The 20,381-nt window shown below is 36.7% G+C and overlaps 2 pseudogenes; both read right to left on the reverse strand.

Moving 5' to 3' along the window:
• Positions 1-5,692: 5,692 nt before the first annotated feature.
• Positions 5,693-6,919, reverse strand: LOC127081242 (uncharacterized; annotated as a pseudogene).
• Positions 6,920-12,959: 6,040 nt separating this feature from the next.
• Positions 12,960-15,123, reverse strand: LOC127085328 (pentatricopeptide repeat-containing protein At3g49730-like; annotated as a pseudogene).
• Positions 15,124-20,381: the final 5,258 nt, after the last annotated feature.

Here is a 20,381-nt window from a genome sequence, read left to right on the forward strand (position 1 = left end):
GGGAACGGGTTGAATGGAAGCAGCAATAGGAACAATTGAAGAAGCAATCTCAGAAATAACGGTCCTCTGAGGAGGAGGAGTTGCAGGAGATGGTGACGACTGATTCTGGGAAACAATCACGGATTCCATTAGCACCGTAGTTCTGACGATCTCATCCTTCAGCTCTCTGTTCTCTTGCTCTAGATGCTTCATTCTCTTTGGTTGATTAGCACGAGTATTATAGCGGTGAGTCAGCTTGGATAATGCACAAAAGAAGAACTGATAAGACATCTGGCGGAAGAAACCTGTCATGCAAATGATGCATGAAATGCGATATTTTGATTGTTTTTAATTTCAAGGAATATATGAAGTCTCATTTGCAAATATATGTTTGAATAATAATAATTAATAATAACAATTCGATTGACCATAAAATCTCGTTTTATTCATAAAATTGGAAGGATTACACTGAGTATAATTTCAGAAACCAAAGTACAAATACAAGATAAAAGGAAACTATCATCCTAAGGATCCCTAGCAACTGCATCAAATGATCTGACTATGGGTGCATACTTCCTTTGGATGCGTCAAATCTCGGACTCAAAGGATGTCTTCATCTGATCCTTCTCAAGAACTAGCTGATCAACAATCTTCTTCCAAGCACCGGAAGGTTGAGGCATGCTAGAGGAAGATAAACCATCTGGCTCTCTCTGTCTCTTCACTGCATGGTATTCAAGAATATCAATAAGTGCATCCTTGTCTTTCAACTCAAGCTTCAACTCTTCATGCTTTAAGCTCAAAGCATGGAACCGCTCTTCCCACATATCTCTCTCTTGCTTTATCTTGGCCGGTGCATCTTCCAACTCCTCTACATCTTGGTTAGGGAGAGTTGATGGCTCAACCACAACCACAGATATAGGTCTTTCACAAGCGTACGACATCTTCATCTCCAAAGCTCTCTTCTTCATCCAAATAGTGTAAGCTTCCAAAGCTACACAATTGCATGGACCAAGCTCGGATCTTCCTTTCCTATGCACATTATGCCAAGCATGTATCATCCCTTTCTTCAAAAGTTGGGGATCTTTACCCTCTTGATAGAATAGACCTTCTAACTGAATGTTATTAGGCTTGTCTCTCAAGGGGAACCCAAGATGACGATGAGCCAAAGCAGGGTTGTAGTTGATTCCTCCTTGGGTACCAATGAAAGGCGCATTAGAGAACTCACCACAACTATCAATGATGTCCAAGCTACCCAATGCAGGATCATACCAAACAATATCATCATTAGTGAGAGATATAAGTCTCTGGGACCACCGTAGACATTGTCGATTCTCTAAGAAAGCAAGCGTTTGAGGCAAGTGCAAAATAAACCACTTGTATGGAAGAGGAACACAACACACAATAGTCCCACCACCTCTAGAATTTCTCAAATGCAAAGAGAAATATATGTCACCCAACAGAGTAGGAACATGATTCTCAATCAAGAAGATTATAATGGCGTTAACATCAACAAAATCGTCAATGTTAGGGAACAAAGTTAAACCATAGATGAGCATAACAAAAATAGCTTCAAAAGCATCAATGCTACTGGCCTGAGCAAAAACAGTAGCTTTTCCAATGAGAAACTCAGAAGTCAACCCAATAATTCCTCCTTTCTTCACCAAATAAGCATAAATCTCAAACTTATTCAGATGAAGAGCGTCAGCTATGACATGAGATCTGGGAATCCCTTATAATCCACTGAAAGGTACTTTGTCAAATACGGGTATACCCAAGAGATGGGCATACTCCTCTAACATGGGAACAAGATGGTAGTTTGGAAAAGTGAAGCACCGATAAAGAGGGTCGTAGAACTGAACCAAAACACTCAGAAGTTCTTCAACCACATCAGTAGATAACACATGCAAAAGCTTCCCACAACGTTGCTTGAAGTCCAAAGGATATAATACAAAGGATGGCAACTTCCTTAGCTCTTTCAAATCAGAACATCTAAAACATACTTCTAAGTGTTCCTTCGTCCACAATCCATGATATGAAAATATTTACAAATAAGACCTTAGTTTCCTTGGAATTTATTCTCTATGATGAATGTTATGATGTGCATGTATGCATGAATGCAGTAATCACAAACAAGGGATCACACACAAGACAAACACAAACAAAGGTCAATGGATGGATCAAGTCATCATCAAGATCAATCATCCATTTTGGTGGATTATGGGTTTCACCTTATCAACACCCAAGTTCAATTGATATTGATAAGACTTAATCGGATCAACCAAGAATCAAAGGGTTTATTGTGAGTCACGAGCATGGAGTCAGGTTAAGAACCATCCCATAGAAGTGTACTAAGGATAAAAACCTGTAGATCATGTTCTATAAAAGTGCCCAGAGTCTTAAGCCCATCTATCAGATATTATAGGTTAGGATGACTGACTCATCAACCCATAATATTTTCAAGAGAAACTCGTCTGAATGTAGTATCGCATAACAACTGTTATCAAGTCTACACTTGAACAGTCTCCGCACTACGTCCTAATTAGGCCAAGTTGGGTTAAATTTTCTACGGTCATCAGCTTCTCGGACCCCAATTTAGAGAAAGTAATGCCTATCCAGAAATAACTTGTGTGACATCAGTAACTCCAAAGAGGTCTCCACTGAGTAGATGGATCTCAAGTTAGACGATGGCGAGAGCTAAGATCGGCGAGATATACATCTCGAATCCTAGTCTCAGGAATGCATGGTATACACCATGTTCCATTTCCACCTTTATTGAAAAAGTGTTAAATAAGATTTAGGTATCTTAGATTTGATTGAGAAAGGGTTTGACGAAACCACATTGACAATTTTAGACGATGGCGAGAGTTAAGATTGGCGAGGCATACGTCTCGAATCTTAACCTCAGGAGTGCATGGTATACACCATGTTCCATTTCCACCTTTATTGGAAAAGTGTTAAATAAGAATTATGTATCTTGAGTTTTGTTGTGAAAATGACTTGACCTAGATCAAGTATTGATGGACGTTTAAGAGAAATTTGAATGAGTGTTTGAGAGAGCAAAGTGGATAAATTTAGATGATGGCGAGAGCTAGGATTGGCGAGATATACATCTCGAATCCTAGTCTCAGGAGTGCGTGGTATACACCACGTTCCACTTCCATCTTTATTGAAAAAGTCTTGACTATGAATTAATATATATTTTTTGAGTTTTTATCGGGAAAAATGGCTTGACATTAAATCAAGCGTTTGATGAAAGTTTGAAAAATAAGTGGAATAGAATTGGGGGGAGAAGTGAATTGACTTGTCTATTGAGAAAATACTCGACGTTGGATCGAGTCATATTTTTGTATTTTTTTGGAAATAGTTGATTTTATTCTTGTGTTAGTATCTAACTAAATAGTCAAACAAATAAAAACAGTACAAGATTATTATACATCGGGGGGAGTGGGGTACATTTTTTCAAATGGGGATTCAAAAATCATGAAATAATTAAATCGGGCCCAAACAAACAAAATGATGCGAAATATGAGTGTAAGCACAAAAGAACCGGCTCATTGTAAGAAAGCCCAAGAGTAAGCTATGTGAGGTTGATGGCGATGCTTAAAAAGCAATCGACTTACAAGGGTGTGAAAATGGGCTCGATATTGAATCGAGAAAAATATGATTTTTATAGTTTTAAAATGGTTTTGAATGAATGATGAAATTAAAAGAAAGCAGATCAACCATGAGTATAATAAAAACATAATCATAAAATAAAATGCTAAAAGAAAATAAAATGCTAAATACAAGTATCGAACCCACTACACTAAAGACTATAGAAATCACCCCTCTCCACCAGACCACTCATGACTAGTTATTATTTTAATACTAATTTAGATATATAAACCAGAATAGGTTAAAATCAAAATTAATTAAAAAAAATAAAATTAAAATGGAATGGTCTGTTAGACTACTCATTAAAATAAAGGAGGAAATCCCAAATGGTGACCCTAGTCGCCTGGCTGTTGGATCTTTGGGACTAATAACTAGTACATTACTAGGGAACACAAAAAAACAATGCATTAATATCCACTTATTAAAAAAAACAAAATAAGACTAAACATATTAAGTTTTTGATGGCTTTAATGTTTGTTGTTTTTTAAAAAAATGAAATAAATAAAAAAAAGGGAATCGTGAGATGTACAGTGACAGAAAGAAAAAAAAATCTTCAACCTCGTCCTCTCATCATCTCCGACCTCTCTCTCCCTCAACTCTCATCACCTCTCCATCGCTCAACCTCGCGTTTCTCTCAATCGCTCTCAATCGTCTCTCTCGCGTCCAAACCCCCTCTCTCTCAAAATCGCTCAATCGTCCTCAACTAATCTCTCTCAAACTCAGACGCTCATTCAAACTCAAATGCTCAACAAAAGAAATCTCACCTCTGGCGACGACGAATGAGGTGAGCTTAAATCTTCCTCCTCCTTTCCAATACTGGTTTTTTTTTATTTGGGATTTAGGGTTTTGATTTGCTTTGAAGTTTTTCCTTTCCGCCTCTCAATTGTTTCGTCCCCTCTTCTGAAACGATTCGCCTCTCCTTTTATGCTCACAGATTAGGGTTTTCGGCTTTGGTACTCAAAAGCTCAAAGAAGAAAATTTCCAGAAGTCTTTTTGATGCTCAGAATTGGACTACCTCCTTTGATGCTTGGCCTTGGAAAGGTAATCTGAACCACGCTTTCTCCAATTGTTTTGTCTGGATGCCAAATTGGGAACTCTTTGAAATTTTACTGCTTTGCTGTCTATTATGTGTTTTACCGCAGTGAAGGCTCTTGTAACCTTGAGGTTCGGTGACTCTTTAGCACTTGGAAAAATGGTGGTGGTTCATGTGAAAAGGTAGGAAATGTAACTGATACAGGATTGCAATAATTTCCTGCTACAACCTGTTGTTGGTGCAACAATTAACTGACAATTACCTTGTGAATCAGTAGGTTTGGCAACGGGATACCGCAAGCTTTGTTTCTTGGTGTGCCGGCTAGTGAATAGACCATTTCACAAGGTTAGCATGGTCTTCTTATGTAACGCCGTCCTAACATCACTCTACTTCTTTTTGGAAATCCCAATATCTGATCATTCAAGCTTGTATTTTCTTCATTTATGCAGGATAACAGTTGAGGAGGATCGGCTCATCATCTCATGTAACCTATAAGTAGCTATCCGCCCTTGTTCAAAGGAGTAGAAGTTTGTTGCTGCTTGACTCAATCCCAGGCCACTTAAAGTTACAACAAAAAGAAACAGTTACAAACTCACCACCAAGTGTTTTTCCGTGAATAACCAAAAGTCTTCCAACCCAGAGCTGCAATGCACAAGAACATATTGCAAGTCCATACACGAGTCCAAGCCCTACCAAATTGGCTGTTCAGCAATGCTGGCTGCTTCAACACATGCATCTTGGACATTCTCTGCAAATCGTAACCAGATGATTTTAAATTGACTGTTATGATTGCTTTTACAATTGTAGGATTCACAACTTCCCAACTTTGCCCATTTTGAAAGGCATGTGCAAGCATTGGAAGAATGAGCATTTGTATTACAATCACCGATTGGTTATGCCCAAGTTGCTTTGATTGGAAAAGGTTGTACCTTGTTTCGTTTTGTAGTGATAATGGTGTCTAGCTGGCTTGGTATGTTTGCTGCTGTAAGTCTTTGTTTCTTGAATTCCTCACCAAACAGCATTTTCTCAAACTTGACTAATTTCCTTCTCTTTTGCCTTGCATATATCTTCCGCAGTCTTGATAGATTTTTTGTCAAGTCATCAACTTCTTTCTCCAATCTTTTTATGCCATCCTTGGGGAAGACATGGAGTTCAGCTTCTTAATGGCATCCATCGCCGTTTGTCGAGCTTTTCTAATGCTTTGCCGAGTATCCTCGCAAGATTTAGTCACCAACTTATTCATAGCCTGCACGTGCTCTTTGGTCAATGGTGGAATGACAACAATCAATCTTTCACCATCTGTTTTAGGATTTAATCCTAATGGAAATGAAACAATGACGTTCTCTAATTGTTTAAGTGTCTCTGGATCAAAAGGATTAACAGATAAGGTTTTTTAATCGAGTACGGAAACAAGAGAAAACCGATTCAAATGCATCTTGACACCGCCAGTTTCTACGATAATGTGATCAATCATTCCAGCGGATGCTCTTCCTGTCCGTAGTTTGCTTAGTTCAACGGATAATGCCGCCATTGCAGACTCCATCTGTGAGGCAGTAGAAGCCTTAATGGTAGGACCCACGTTTGGTGGAACCTCAACTACACTAACACCCCCTTCCTCCTTCGACTTCCGGCCTGACAAAGGATCTACGACTTTCGCTGATAAAATTAGGCACAGTTGGAAGAGTAAAGACTCTAGTGCTAGCATCAGATATGCAAAGTTTAACAGAGGAATTTTCACAAACATGACTGGAGCAAGAAGGTAACTGTTTTTTTTCGTGCCTATTTTATCTTTAGCCAATACATCCTTACCCTTCTATTTGAATTTCCTTTTACAATTCGTGTCTTCTGTTACTTTGCTGACTCGAGATAAAACAACCTCTCTTTATTTTTTTTTGCAGGAGAACACTACACCTACAAGATTCAAGGGCTGATAGCTCTAGTTTGATGATTGTGTACTTTCCAATCAGTTTGGAACCCTTACAGTCTGATCATCACCGGCCAATGGAACAAGGATAGAAGGAAATTCGGCCAAAAATTCAGTTTGCCATTTAACTTGTGACAGACTACATAGAAATGCATAGCACTGAAGACTTTCAACCTGAACTGCAGCAGGAACACCTTCATCTGTGAAAAACTTTAGATAATAGGCGGGCCGGTGATATACTGCACGGCGCAGCTAAGAAATGGAGGTGTTCACGGAATGCATGTTTGAACTTTGAGGAAGCAAAAAAATACAAACATATCCTTTATCATGCTGGTTTTATTACTTCTGTTGATTTAAATTGCAACCCTGCTATTGATTTTTTTCTGCGACAATTGGTACTCCTGGGATCGCATTTGGCAGGTTGTTATAGCATAACTTGTTGTGTTTGATGTTGTCTGCTGATGAGGATTGTTGTAGGTTGGGGACGAGGTTCTGAGCATGTTGATGAAGGAGTACCGGCAGCGTGTCGGCGCTGGTGCTCCTGTATACCTCGCTGCCGTCCTGGAATATCTTGCCGCTGAGGTTCTTCAATTGGCTAGAAATGCTGCAAGGGACAACAAGAAGACTAGAATTGAGCCAAGGCATATTCAATTGGCTGTTAGAAACGATGGAGAAGTGAGCAAGCTTCTTGGTGATGTTACCATTGCCGATGGCGGCGTGATGCCCAATATTCACAACCTGTTGCTTCCAAAGAAAGCTGGTTCCTCTAAGGGTGCTGGTGACGATGAATGATTCTTTGATAAAAAGTTGATTTCGTTAATGGGTTTACAGTGCCTGTTTCGTTTCATTTTTTTGTTAGAGGCTGATCGTTCAGATATGTAGGTTCTGTTAGTCATGTGAATACATTGGTTTCAGTTTGTTCCTTTTGATGAGATTTGGTGAAACTTTATAAAATTTATCCATTTACTATTTGGTGTTATCCTTTTTATTGTGAATGGGTATGCAATTATGAGAGAAAAAAAATGGATTTAATTGTGGGTTTAAGGAATTTGGATATTTGATTATAAAGATGGATATGGATTTTTAGGAATAATCCGAGACTAATCAAAATCAATAAAAAATCAAAAAAAGCTAAATAAAACCAATTAAAATCAAATTAATCTACAATTTGCTAAAATTACTTTGATGTCAAATTCTAACATTCATTTGGATATTAAAGATCAATTAGAATTTGAATCATTAGTAAAAATACAATTAAGATTAATTTGAAATTTGGAATTAGACTTAATTTGAAATTAAAATTGAAAAATAAAAAGAGTCAAATATTTAGAATCCATTTCATAATCAAAACACCATGATAAAGAAATACTAAATAATGAGCAATGTTTATCAAAAAATATGGATTTTGGGAATGGATGGTGGCCTTTGGTCATGAATGTATGCAAATGAACTTTAGGCCAAGTGCCAAACAAAAAATGAAAAAATGAAAAAAAAAAAATTCAGGACCAAAATCGGGGTATGACATAGTGCAATGTGTAAAAATACCAAAAAAAAAAATACTTGTACTTTTTATTCATGTGCGTATTTGCTACAAACATGGGATTGGTCAAGAATGTCGTCACTCGCTCCGGTAAACGAGAACCCATTCATGTTCTCTTTTGCAACAAAGTAAGTTTAACACTTTATAATTTAATTAATTATACTTTATATTACAATTAACTGTAAATAATATTTTTCAATTTTTTTTATCTAGGTGGTCAGTTAGGGGAATGAACTACAATATGTGTCTAAAATACGCTATAGTAGTCTATCGCAATCTATTGGACCACATTGGACCAAACAATGTAATACTCCTACACAACTCTATTTTAATTTAAAAATACTTATCAAATTATTTATCATCTAATTGTGTCGTATTGTTGTACAGTTTATTTGGAGGCCATATCTAGGTCTTGATCATCAGGTTAACCATGACGATGCTGCAGTTTGGACAACAAAGACACCAATTATCCGGTTTACTACTGTGGAGATGCACCAGAGTGACCGGGTAAAACTGCAGTTCGGCATGCAGCAACAGATTCCAGAACCTCCGACGTGTTTGGGAGATTGGCATCAAAAAAGAGTTGATGCACAATGGGATTATTCCGACTGTAGAGACTTCGCAAAAGAGATGTATCGCCAATGGAGGAATCGACGACAACACATCTTAAACGAACCAGTCATCCATGGTGCAAGACCAACTCAACAATATATGACATGGTTTAGGTCGGTAACAACGCAATAATTTGTGTTTGAGCCATGATATTTGATTGATCCATGTCAACTAGCTTCGTCATCATACGCCCAACAACATGTCCCCATCCAACACCAATGTCAAACCATCCAAACCCAACAACCAACCTCACACCATCAACCTACCACATACACCCAACAACCAAACACCCAACTTCACAACACATTCATGCCATTCATCCAACAATCAAACACCCAACGTCGCAATCCACTCATGTCACCCACCCAACCACAAAACCAAGAATCAAACCTTATCCACCAACAACCATACGCTTCAACTGAAGGAGAATTGCCATCCAAGGCGCAGCGGAATTTAAAATTTTCTCCATTTAGTGATCCTTACGAATGGGCATGATCAATGATAGAATCGTTACCTCTTGTGGCGATTCAAACCTTTGGTGCAGATCTCTCATAACGATCAAAACCTTGGATACAAATCCACAGAGCGATCACGAATGCTGAACGATGACAACGTCTCTACTCAGTCCACACGAACGGATTCCTTCAATCTCAGTGCTAGCTGGTACGAATCAAGGCTTTGAGTGAGAGAAAGAGAGATACGAAGTTCAAATTCTTCAATTGTGTTGTATTCCCATACAATGCTTCTGCACAAGAGTTCTATTTATAGACCCACTTGTGTGGGCTTCAAGCCAAAAAGCCCACTTAAGTGTATTTTGGCCCATATCTCATAATACGCCAAAATCACTTAAGTATTTGGTACCTTATCATACTTCGTATTCTACTTAAGTATATCGTACCTTACGGTGTTCCTTAGTTACTCTATCTCTCATCAATCCGTCCTTTGTGTGTGACCCTGTAGGTTTTCCCGACGTTGGCAATTATATTAAATCATGCATTTAACATAATAAACAGTGAGCGGTATCTAGCAACACATCACTGCTACCCAAGACACGAAAATGTCATGTGATCTGACAAAACCTCCTATGATAATAATTATGTGTATAATTACCCCTTTGCCCTTATGTCTATATTGAACACAAGGTATAGACCGTGTCATCCTTGTCCAGTTCAATATTGGGCCCATAGACATTTATCCTGTTACGCAGGATGGGCAAATTACATCTAGGTCACTCATGTCCCTCAGCATGCTTCGTGGAGTACCCATCAACTGTCTTTATGGTTATCCAGTTACGGACAACGTTGGATCAGCAATAAAGCACTCGACTCTACATCTAGGGTCCATAGTGGTTTCAGGTCGAAGAGTGGTATACACCATTATAACCATGAGAATAACTTATGACACTTTGCATAACTTTCTATATAGTATTCTCATAGCGGGTCAATCCGGTATAAATATTACTCTTAATATTCATACCTATGTTTAAGACTTGATAACCCTTTATCCATGATCCATGAGATGTGATCATCAGTCTACAAACATAATAGTCTCAATGCTTTAATGTTATCCCACTTCACAATAAAGCTCGACTACGGATACTTTAAGAATAATGTCCTTATGTTTAATGTGGTCTCATGATCAAGTCACACTTGATGCATTAAACGGACTAACTATTCTAGGGACTTTATTAAACAACCGTAATAAAGAAAAAACCTTTTATTATTAATAAATAATTTGATACAAGTACCAAAAGTATTGGCCTCTAGGGCTTACACCAACATCAACCACAACCGTCTATAGCACATATGATTCATATGAATCACTTCATCGTAGCCCCCCACCAATGAGCACTCAAACATCCCATCACCAAAACACACAACCATTGTTTAACTATAGTACATTCCAGGAACCATTGCTTCGTTTCCAAAACGATTCAATGTCTCAATTCGGGCAACTATACCGTCCACAATCCACCCAACCCCGTCGACCTAACTACGATGACATGGGCACCGAATTCCACTACGGAAGCGTCGTTGGCCAGAGCCCCCTAGATATTGGGAACAAATGATGACACATCTATCAAATACCGTTGGAACTTCCGCCGAACTTTCACACCAGTCATCATTCGATCAGGTCAGCGCGTAAAGACCCCAAACACCTCAGGAAAATCGTGGGAGACCTCGAAGACAAACTAACGCACCTGGATGTGGAACAGTGGAACGTTTTGATCGGGCCGGTCATTAAATTTTTGTCAATCTCATGTAACATTTATTATATCATGAATACATTTTTTTTAACATTATATTTCACTAGCGTCCAGACGGGCCCATCTATCCGCTTTCTCAAATACTGATTCACATAAAATACAAATCGTATTATATTTTTTATTTAATTTTATTTTTATTTTTAATTATTTATAAAATACTTAAAGATAATAGTGTGAAAAATAATAAATCGTTGTATAACCGCCGTTTGTGGGAAATAGAAGTTAAGATTTAAAATAAAATTGAAAAGGGTATATTTGGAAGAAATAAAAACTACACCAAATTCATGTTTTCCCTTTATATATTAGTATAGATTATTTAATAAAAAAAATTAAAATTAAATTTAAAATAAAAAAAATTAATACAAAAGTGTATGCGCCATATGAATTAGAGCATACACCACATGCCAAATGCATGCGCCAGAGACATTGATGCTTCTTCATGAGACTTCCAATGCATGCGTCACTCAAACTGGCCCCTCCTCTTAATGGGAATGGATACATCAATTTATCTGATTCATCTGTTTAGAAAGGTGATTATTTTTAAAAAAAATAAAAAAATAATTATTTTGGATTTTTTTTAAAAATACTGATTATTTTTAAAAAAAAATCACAGACAAGAAACAGCATGCCTAACTAAAAGTTCAAACCAGTAATTGATGTTTGATCATCAAAATACACTAAGATTTTTTTCCAAATTACAGTGGAAAAAATGTCTATTTTGAATCTAATAGTACATAGTCAAACTATCACCAGCATAATATCCCTAAGGGTTCGAAAAATTCCAAATGTATACCTCTTACTTACTCATACTTTCTGCAGAAACAAGAGGAACTTTTTCAATAAAAATATTAAGATGTGCTCATGGAAGAGGAACTTTCCCTATATGCTAACCATGACTAGTACTTTTGTACATAAGTACATTTTTCTTGTATTCTCTCTTGCTCTCTAAGTAGGGAGTAACTAAAATCAATGGTGAAAAGAATAAGATATACCACATCATAAAACAAGCAGGACAATGTCTTGAATCCTCTAGCACATTTAACCATTTCCCTTGCCACTTTCATTGTCTCTTCTAAAAAGTAGTTCTTTCATCCAATACCCTGTCCAGCACATAATGTTGGTGTAAAGGAGCATTCTAGTTTCAAACTTTGTTAAGCTTAAGTAGAACTGTAAATAACTACAAACACAATTTCCATTCTGAAGACCTCTCTTCTTCATAGATAAAACTGTGAAATGTGTGCTTACCGAACAATAAACTGATCACATTACCTAAGCCCTTGGATCAATTTGAAAGGGAGACTTCAATCTGAAATAGAAAAAAAAAACTTTAGAACTCCTTCCATTCCTTTTAAGGTGTTGTTTTCTTACAAAAATTAGTTTCTTTTTATTTACAGTTTTCTAAGTTAAAAATAGTATTAACTACTATTTTGTAAAAAAAAATTGCTAACTAGATATTGCAGAGATAAATAGGTGAAATGAGATAATAAATAATCAAAGATACTATTAGAAATAGACAAATTATTCTATCTAGAGTTACAAAACTTATTAGTTTTTATTGGTATGTACAAATTACTCAATAGCACCGACTCGGACACCGACACTTGTCATTATGTTCAATTTATTCTTTCTTTTTTTAAAAATATTATCGGGGTGTCGATTGTCAGTATTCATAAGTAAATAACCTTAAAAACAACTACTAAAAATGAACAAAGTAGTTATGATTAGAAACTACAAAGACCTGAGCTATTTTGACCAGTTAATTAGTTGATGCCTTAAAGAAAGAAGCGGCTTCTCTAGTGCCATCTAGTTATGCTCATCTCTCCTTAAGTCAAAACCATTAACACCACTTTATTTCCATTCAATCGAATTACTTAACCAACTTTTGAGCAGAAATCAGATCCCCGGGAAAACCTATGTGTTGCATGGGAAACTTCAACTTGAATCCAGTAAATTATAATGCTTTTTGATGGCCTCCACCCCAACGGCGTTGTCTAGCCCTCCTCTTCCTTCCGTCTTTTTTCTCCTTTACCTTTTCTTTCAAATCCCTCTCTCCTCTCCGTTTATACATCTTGAAAGTGATATGTCTATCAGCAGCCATTTTCCTTACCTTCTCAGTGATTTCTACAGCAAATTCTCTGTTATACAATTTCTTCAAACCACCCATAAGCTTTGCGAAAGTATCTGGCTGTGGCATTAAATCGTTATCCATCATGTCTATACAAAACGAACAAGCTTCCTTCACATGTCCTTTTGAAAACAATGCATGAATCCAGATTGTCCATGCACTCACATTCATCTCACAACTTTTAGAACCAGTGATACAATTCCAAGTATCTTTAGCCATTTCAAGCTTCTCGGCTCTCAAAAGAGAATTCATCAACTCCTTCAAAGTACCATATTGAGGAGCAGCAAAAAGCCCTCTCCCAACCATTTCTTTGAAATACTCACAAGCTTCAACTAGATAATCCTACTCAAGAAACCCATTAATCATGATGACAAAAGTGTCGATACTCGGGCTGAGTCCACTCGCTTCCATTTCATTCCAAAGCCAAACACCTTGTTTGACCTCTCCCAACTTACAAGCCAGCCTAATGACTGTATTATAGATGTTAAGATCAGGAACACAACCAATCTTCTGCATCTCATTCACAAGTTCCATACACTCTTCCAATTCTTCCTTCTTTTCATGAGCCACCATGATATGCAGATAAGTCAGCTGAATCGGGGAATGTCCTTCTTGTATCATCTGATCCAAAAGCTCATAACCCCTTTTGATTTTTCCCCACTTGCAAAACCCGCTTATCAATGTCGTATACGTTATGACATCCATCTGACAACCATTTCTCTGCATTTCAACAAACATTCGCATTGCCTCCTCCAATTTCTCATGTTTACACAACGACTGGATCAAAACAGTATACGACACTGCATTCGGCTCGCATCCCCTTCTTCTCATCTCTTTCAAAAGATCATAAGCATCCCCCATTTTCCCAGCTTGAGCATACCCACCAAGCAAATTGTTAAACACCACAATATCCGGCTCAATACCCGCATCCTTCATTTGCACCAACACATGCTTCGCCTCCACAAGCTTCCCTTCCTTACACCAACCATACAACAACGAAGTAAAATGCTTAACAGTCGGCGGAAACCGATACCTCATATCCTCAAAAAGTGAAGCAGCCTCCTTAACACTACCATTCTTACACAACGCATCCAAAAGACACCCAAAAACATACTCATCCGGCTCACAACCATACTTAGGCATTTCATCTAACACCTCAATAGCCTTATGAACCATCCTAGCAGAAGCAAATCTCCTCATCAAAATAACAAACACTTGCGGCGAAATCAACTCAGGATTTCCCACTCTCATTTCTTCAATTAACCCCCAAACAGCACCAAACTGTCTCATTTTACTCAAAACCTTAATCATAGCTCTATACACATCTGGACTATGCCTATAACTTTGTTGCTTAGAAGCCCAAGAAAAAAACCTATAAGCTAAATTCCCAGCATCGCCACACCGATTCAATACACGTTCTGTTAAACCAGACCTAACAACAACTCCAGATTCTTTCAAAGCTAGCTCCAATTTGGGAACCCTAGAATGGTATTTTCTCAATATTCTGTAAACCTTTTCTACATCAGAAGCAAACTCGTCATTGTTTTGATCGGTGAAATTGTTTGCACTAGATTCAAGGTGAACGAGACCGAATTGGTCGTTTCTTATAGTAGTGTTGCTGGTTTTGAATTTTGGGGGGCTAGGGTTTGGTGTTGGTGGTGAGTGTGCAGAGGGTTGAGAAGAAATTATTTGAGAGGTAGTAGTAAAGAAGAAGAGGTGGTGTAATATGGTATTTTCATGGCTGATTTGAAAAGACTTTCTGAATGGAAGGTTGAAAAGAGTGTGTTTGTGGAAGAGATGTGAGAATCTATGCATGGTATGAATGATATAATGGGGAAAAAGTTGCGGTGAAAATGAATAGGAAGAAGAACAAGACTGAAGAGAAAGACGAGTTTTTTTATAAGAATTGTTGACGAAAGTATGAAGAGTGACTAGCGGAAGGAATAGTCTTGTATCGATCGAAAATGTGGATACTTTATCAATTTATAAAATATTTATATATAAGAGAATTCAGTCAGATATTGCATGAAAGAAAAAGTCTCTTAATATTGAATGTTTATGTGATAAATTCTCCGACATATATAGTTATAGTTTTTCTTTTATTTCAAATTATTTGAGTTTCAAATTATTTTTCAATACTTTTTTTATTGCTACAAGAAAAAAAAAGGTAAATTATGGAGAGATTGGGGAAGGCACAAGAAAGAAAGAAAGATACAGTATATTCCGTCCAAAATTTTGAGATATTATGCATATCGGTCAAATATTTGTACATTTTACTTATTTATTGAGGAAGTTGGAATCAATAACTCACGTTTGAACTCAAATATATTATATTATTAATTCACATTTGAACTCAAACTGTATTATATTATAGTTGGTTGCACAAGGGGATTTTCTTTTAAGTTGATTTGAAAAACAATTATCTTTAATTTTTAATTTTGATGATAGTAAATACATTTAAGAGAATAATTTTACTTTATTTGTTGTTATATGTCATATGAAAAATATAATTCAAGTATTGTAACTTATTATTACGGGAATGTAATCGATTATAGTTGATCGAAATTCACTTTTGATTTGAAAAATAGAAAGTTCGTCATGGGCGTAATCGATTATAATAACCGATTTCTGTAACATGTTACCACTGTATTTAATTCCTTTTTTATAACAGTTGTAATCAGTTATATGTTTAATGTAACCGGTTACAGGTACAAGATTTTATGTTTTATATTATTTGATTTGATTGCTTGTATCTAATCCATTTGTAAACATATAAATACCTTTGAGGTATTGTTGTAAGTATTAATGATAATTCTCTCTCTCTCTCTCTCTTTCCCTCTCCACATTCAATTTTCTTTATTATTCATCAATCTTGTGGTTCCAAGTTCTAACATTTGGCATCAAGAGCCTGGTTCTGATCCCCAAACACTTAGTGTGCAACATGATTATGTTTCCAATGAAATAATCTCGACAAACCTACTCATCCTTGATGTGAAGTCTTAAGACAAATGGTGCAAACAAATGAAGATGTTGCTTGGTTGCCTAGATGTTCTTGAAGTGATCAAGAATGAGATGAATCCTCTTGTCGAAGGTACAACGGATGCACAACGGGCAACACATAAGGAAGGGAAGAAGAAAGATTTTAATGCGCTATTTTTATCCATTAATGTGTGGATGGTAACAACTTTGAAAAAGTTGGTGATTGTGAATCGTCAAAGCAAACGTGGAAAATATTAGATAAGACATATGCATGGGCTGACAAGGAGAACGTGATGAGGTTACAAACTCACAAACGTCAACTTAAATTGATTCAAATGGAAGAGAAGGAGACCAACAACAATTTCACAATGAGAATCACTCGATTAGTGAATCAAGTGAAGGCATGTGGAGAAACAATCACAGAGCAGTATGTTATCGCGAAAATATTGCGTTCTTTAACGCCAAGATTTAACAATGTGGTCGTAGCGATTGAGGATCGAAGGATCTTGCAATGATGAACAAAGAGGAGTTACAAAGCCCTCTTGAGGCTCAGGAGCAAAGGATGGATGAGAGAAATAGTGATAAGAAAAATGCAGAGATTGCTTTGCAATCTTATTTCAACAAGAAGGACAAGAGATCGAAAGGAAAATAACCCATGAAGAGTAAAGAGAATTTTTAGAATTTTGGTGGAAGAGAGTCCCACAGTTCCAAGAATTTGACTTGTCAAAGGGGTTAGAGCAGATGCAACAAAAATGGTGGTCAAGGCAACTTTATAGGTTAAAGAAGGAGGGTTGATAAAAGAAAAGTGTAATGCTTTAATTGTCAAAGGTTCAGTCTATCGCATCTCGAAAAATACAACCTCACGAACGCTCACGCGCTCGTGGAATGATTGAACATAATCGCCATCGAACTTTATTTTTCCAATGAAGGAAAGAAAAATATCGATAAAACCCTTAAAAAAAAGAAAATGTTCGTCGCAACCATATTCTAGTTCAGGAGTCGATTATGCAAGGGGAAGATATTAACACCCCTCACATCCATTGTATTTAACAAGAACCTTTTAGTTAAACTTGTGATTGAATGTTAGCTAATGTTATTTGTGTTTTCGAGTGATAAAAGATTGAACAAGACAAGAAAAGGGGTCGCAAAAGGTTTTATTATTAGGGTGCTTGACGAGATTGTGAGTCTCGCTCCTACGTATCCTCAGGTACAATGAGGAATTCAAAGTTTCTTAGTTCTTCATAGCAAATGAGTATCGGTTGATTGATTTTATCGAAAGAATATTTAGATCGTGTTCTAGCAATTGACTGTTGCTTGTGATCGCAATTGAAGGCTTAAAGTGTTTGTTTGTATTGCGGTAGAACGAACTTAAATAATGTTCTTTTTGAAAAGGTTTTTGATCGCACGGGGGCGAGAAAATAATTTGATGCGCTGAATATGCTTTTAGGTGATTTACGAATATTCAAACAATGGGTTAATTATAGATATCACACGGATATTCGAGGTTACAAGGATCCATGCTTGTGATAAGTGGATTGAAGAATATGCTTTTGTGTGAAACTTGGCCTTCTTTCCTTCCTTTGGAGGATGTTTTGGTTCAAGGATCCATGCTTGTGATAAGTGGGTTGAGTGTTCTCCAAAGAATGTCTTGAAAAAGCAAAAGCAAAACAAAACTAACCTCTAACCTACTAACTATTAACTTTTAATTTCAAGTTTTTATCTTAATGCAATTTACTTTTAGCACTTTATTTCATTTGCCATTGTACATATCATTCTAATTATTTATGTTAATGTAATTTTCACTTTGTCCATTTGAACCATATTGTGTGATATATTTTGTTTGTGTATACTTTGTTTGTTTGTGTGGTCTTTGACCATTAATGTGTTGGTGTAAGCCCTAGAGGCCAATACTTTTGGTACTTGTATCGAATTATTTATAAATAATAAAAGGCTTTTTCTTTATTATGTTTGTGTAATAAAGTCCCTGGAATAGATAGTCCGTTTAATGTATCAAGTATGACTTAATCATGAGATCACATTAAACATAAGGATACTATTCTTAAAGTATCTGTAGTCGAGCTTTATTGTGAAGTGGGATAACATTAAAGCATGAAGACTATTATGTTTGTAGACTGATGATCGCATCTCATGGATCATGGATAAGGAGTTATCAAGTCTTAAACATAGGTATGAATATTAAGAGTAATATTTATACCGGATTGACCCGCTATGAGAATACTATATAGAAAGTTATGCAAAGTGTCATAAGTTATTCTCATGGTGATAATGGTGTATACCACTCTTCGACCTGAAACCACTATGGATCCTAGATGTAGAGTCGAGTGCTTTATTGCTGATCCAACGTTGTCCGTAACTGGATAACCATAAAGACAGTTGATGGGTACTCCACAAAGCATGATGAGGGACATGAGTGTCCTAGATGGAATTTGCCCATCCTGCGTAACAAGATAAATGTATATGGGCCCAATATTGAACTGGACAAGAATGACACGGTTTATACCTTGTGTTCAATATAGACATAAGGGCAAAGGGGTAATTATACACATAATTATTATTGATGCGGTCAATAACTTGATGCGGTGTTCGCAAGTATACGAACGCGTCAGAGTAATATAAAAGATTGTCGAATCCACAGAGACCAAGTGTCAATCTATCGTTATCTATTGTTATGGTGTTTATCAAAGGCAATCAAAATAGGTGTTTTTGGAGTGTGCAATGAAAAGTAAAGTGTTAAATAAAGATTAATTAATAAAGACAGGGTCGAATGTAATTCACGTAATCAATTAATAATCCAAGTACTTGCTAATAGAATTACTTATGGGCAGTGTTTCCTACTTTGAAAAGAACTAATTTAACAGGAACTATCGCTTTCGCGTATTCAGAACCGAGTTGTACTCCCTAATCAAACCCTCTTATTGTCACTTATAAAGAGGCGCGCATTGCGTTAGAGTAGTAAACCTATTTTTAAGAAATATAGTATCTTGACTAAGTTGAAAAGTATTATAACCTGCATTTCTTAACCAAAAGAGGTTCTCACGAACCAGACTCTAAACTTATAAACGCGTCCGAAAATAGTTTTAAAATCTCTTTTCTTTTTAATGTTAAAAACTCTTAATGAACTAAACAAAGCGCTTTCGCTGTTTTTGAAATAGTTAAAAACAATTAAATTTAGATAGACGTTGGACGGCTTTCGATCTTACCCAACGGAATTGAAGTGCGGGAAAACTTAAGTTGAAAGTTAAAATAGCCCTTAAGTGTTTCTACGAACAATTGTACGGATTATCGGTTCAATTACGATCCTTACATTCTAACCTTATCAATTTAGCTAGACATGGTAAAGTAAAAGTGCATTAAAATAAATAAAAGTAGTGCGAGTACGGAAAGTAAATAAAAGTAGTGCGAGTGCGGAAAGTAAATAATTTAAAGCGAATGCGAGGAAATAAATAAAAGTAAAGTGAGTGCGAGGAAATAAATAAAGTAAAGCGAGTGCGGGAAAATAAATAAATTAAAGCGAGTGCGAGGAAATAAATAAAAGTAAAGCGAGTGCGAGGAAATAAATAAAGTAAAGCGAGTGCGAGGAAATAAATAAAGTAAAGCGAGTGCGGAAAATAAATAAGATAAAGGCAAGTAATAAAAACCTGCTCCAATCGGAGGGTTGAATAAATTGCAAAGCGGAAATGAAAATGGCGGCAGGATTAACTTCCTTCCAAAGTGCTCCAAACTCGATTACAGACTCTATCACAGACTTGATTACACAATTGTGGTAACACTCCAATGCAAAGCGATTACCACTATAAAATACTGAATATATGCCTAAGTGAAACAAATTTGCTTATGAGTTTGTCTCTGTTCTAAGTTTGGATGATTGTAAAAGTGAATTCGCGTTTCTATTTATAAGCAAGTAAAAAGATGGAAATGACTTGGATGCCCTTCAACTTGAAAATAGGAGGGAACCGTTTTTCCTCTTGTGGCGCCCGCCACAAGGCCATGGCGCCCGCCACAAGGCCAAAGTGAGGCACCTTAGTGGATGTAGTGGAGAACGTGGGAGTTGAGGGAAGTTGAGCTTGGACACGTCATGGCTTGGTCTGTGGCGCCCGCCATTGGGTAGTCCATAAGAACAAAATGCTGAATTTTAGGGTTTTTGGCTCTTTTTCTCTCCTTTTCTCGATCGGGGCTCCAATTAAAGTAAAAACCTGAAAACAAAGAAAAACATAGCAATAACACAACAAAATGATAATAAAACAACTA

This window comes from Lathyrus oleraceus, chromosome 5 (assembly GCF_024323335.1).
Source record: "Lathyrus oleraceus cultivar Zhongwan6 chromosome 5, CAAS_Psat_ZW6_1.0, whole genome shotgun sequence".
In the NCBI taxonomy this organism is placed as follows: Eukaryota; Viridiplantae; Streptophyta; class Magnoliopsida; order Fabales; family Fabaceae; genus Lathyrus; species Lathyrus oleraceus.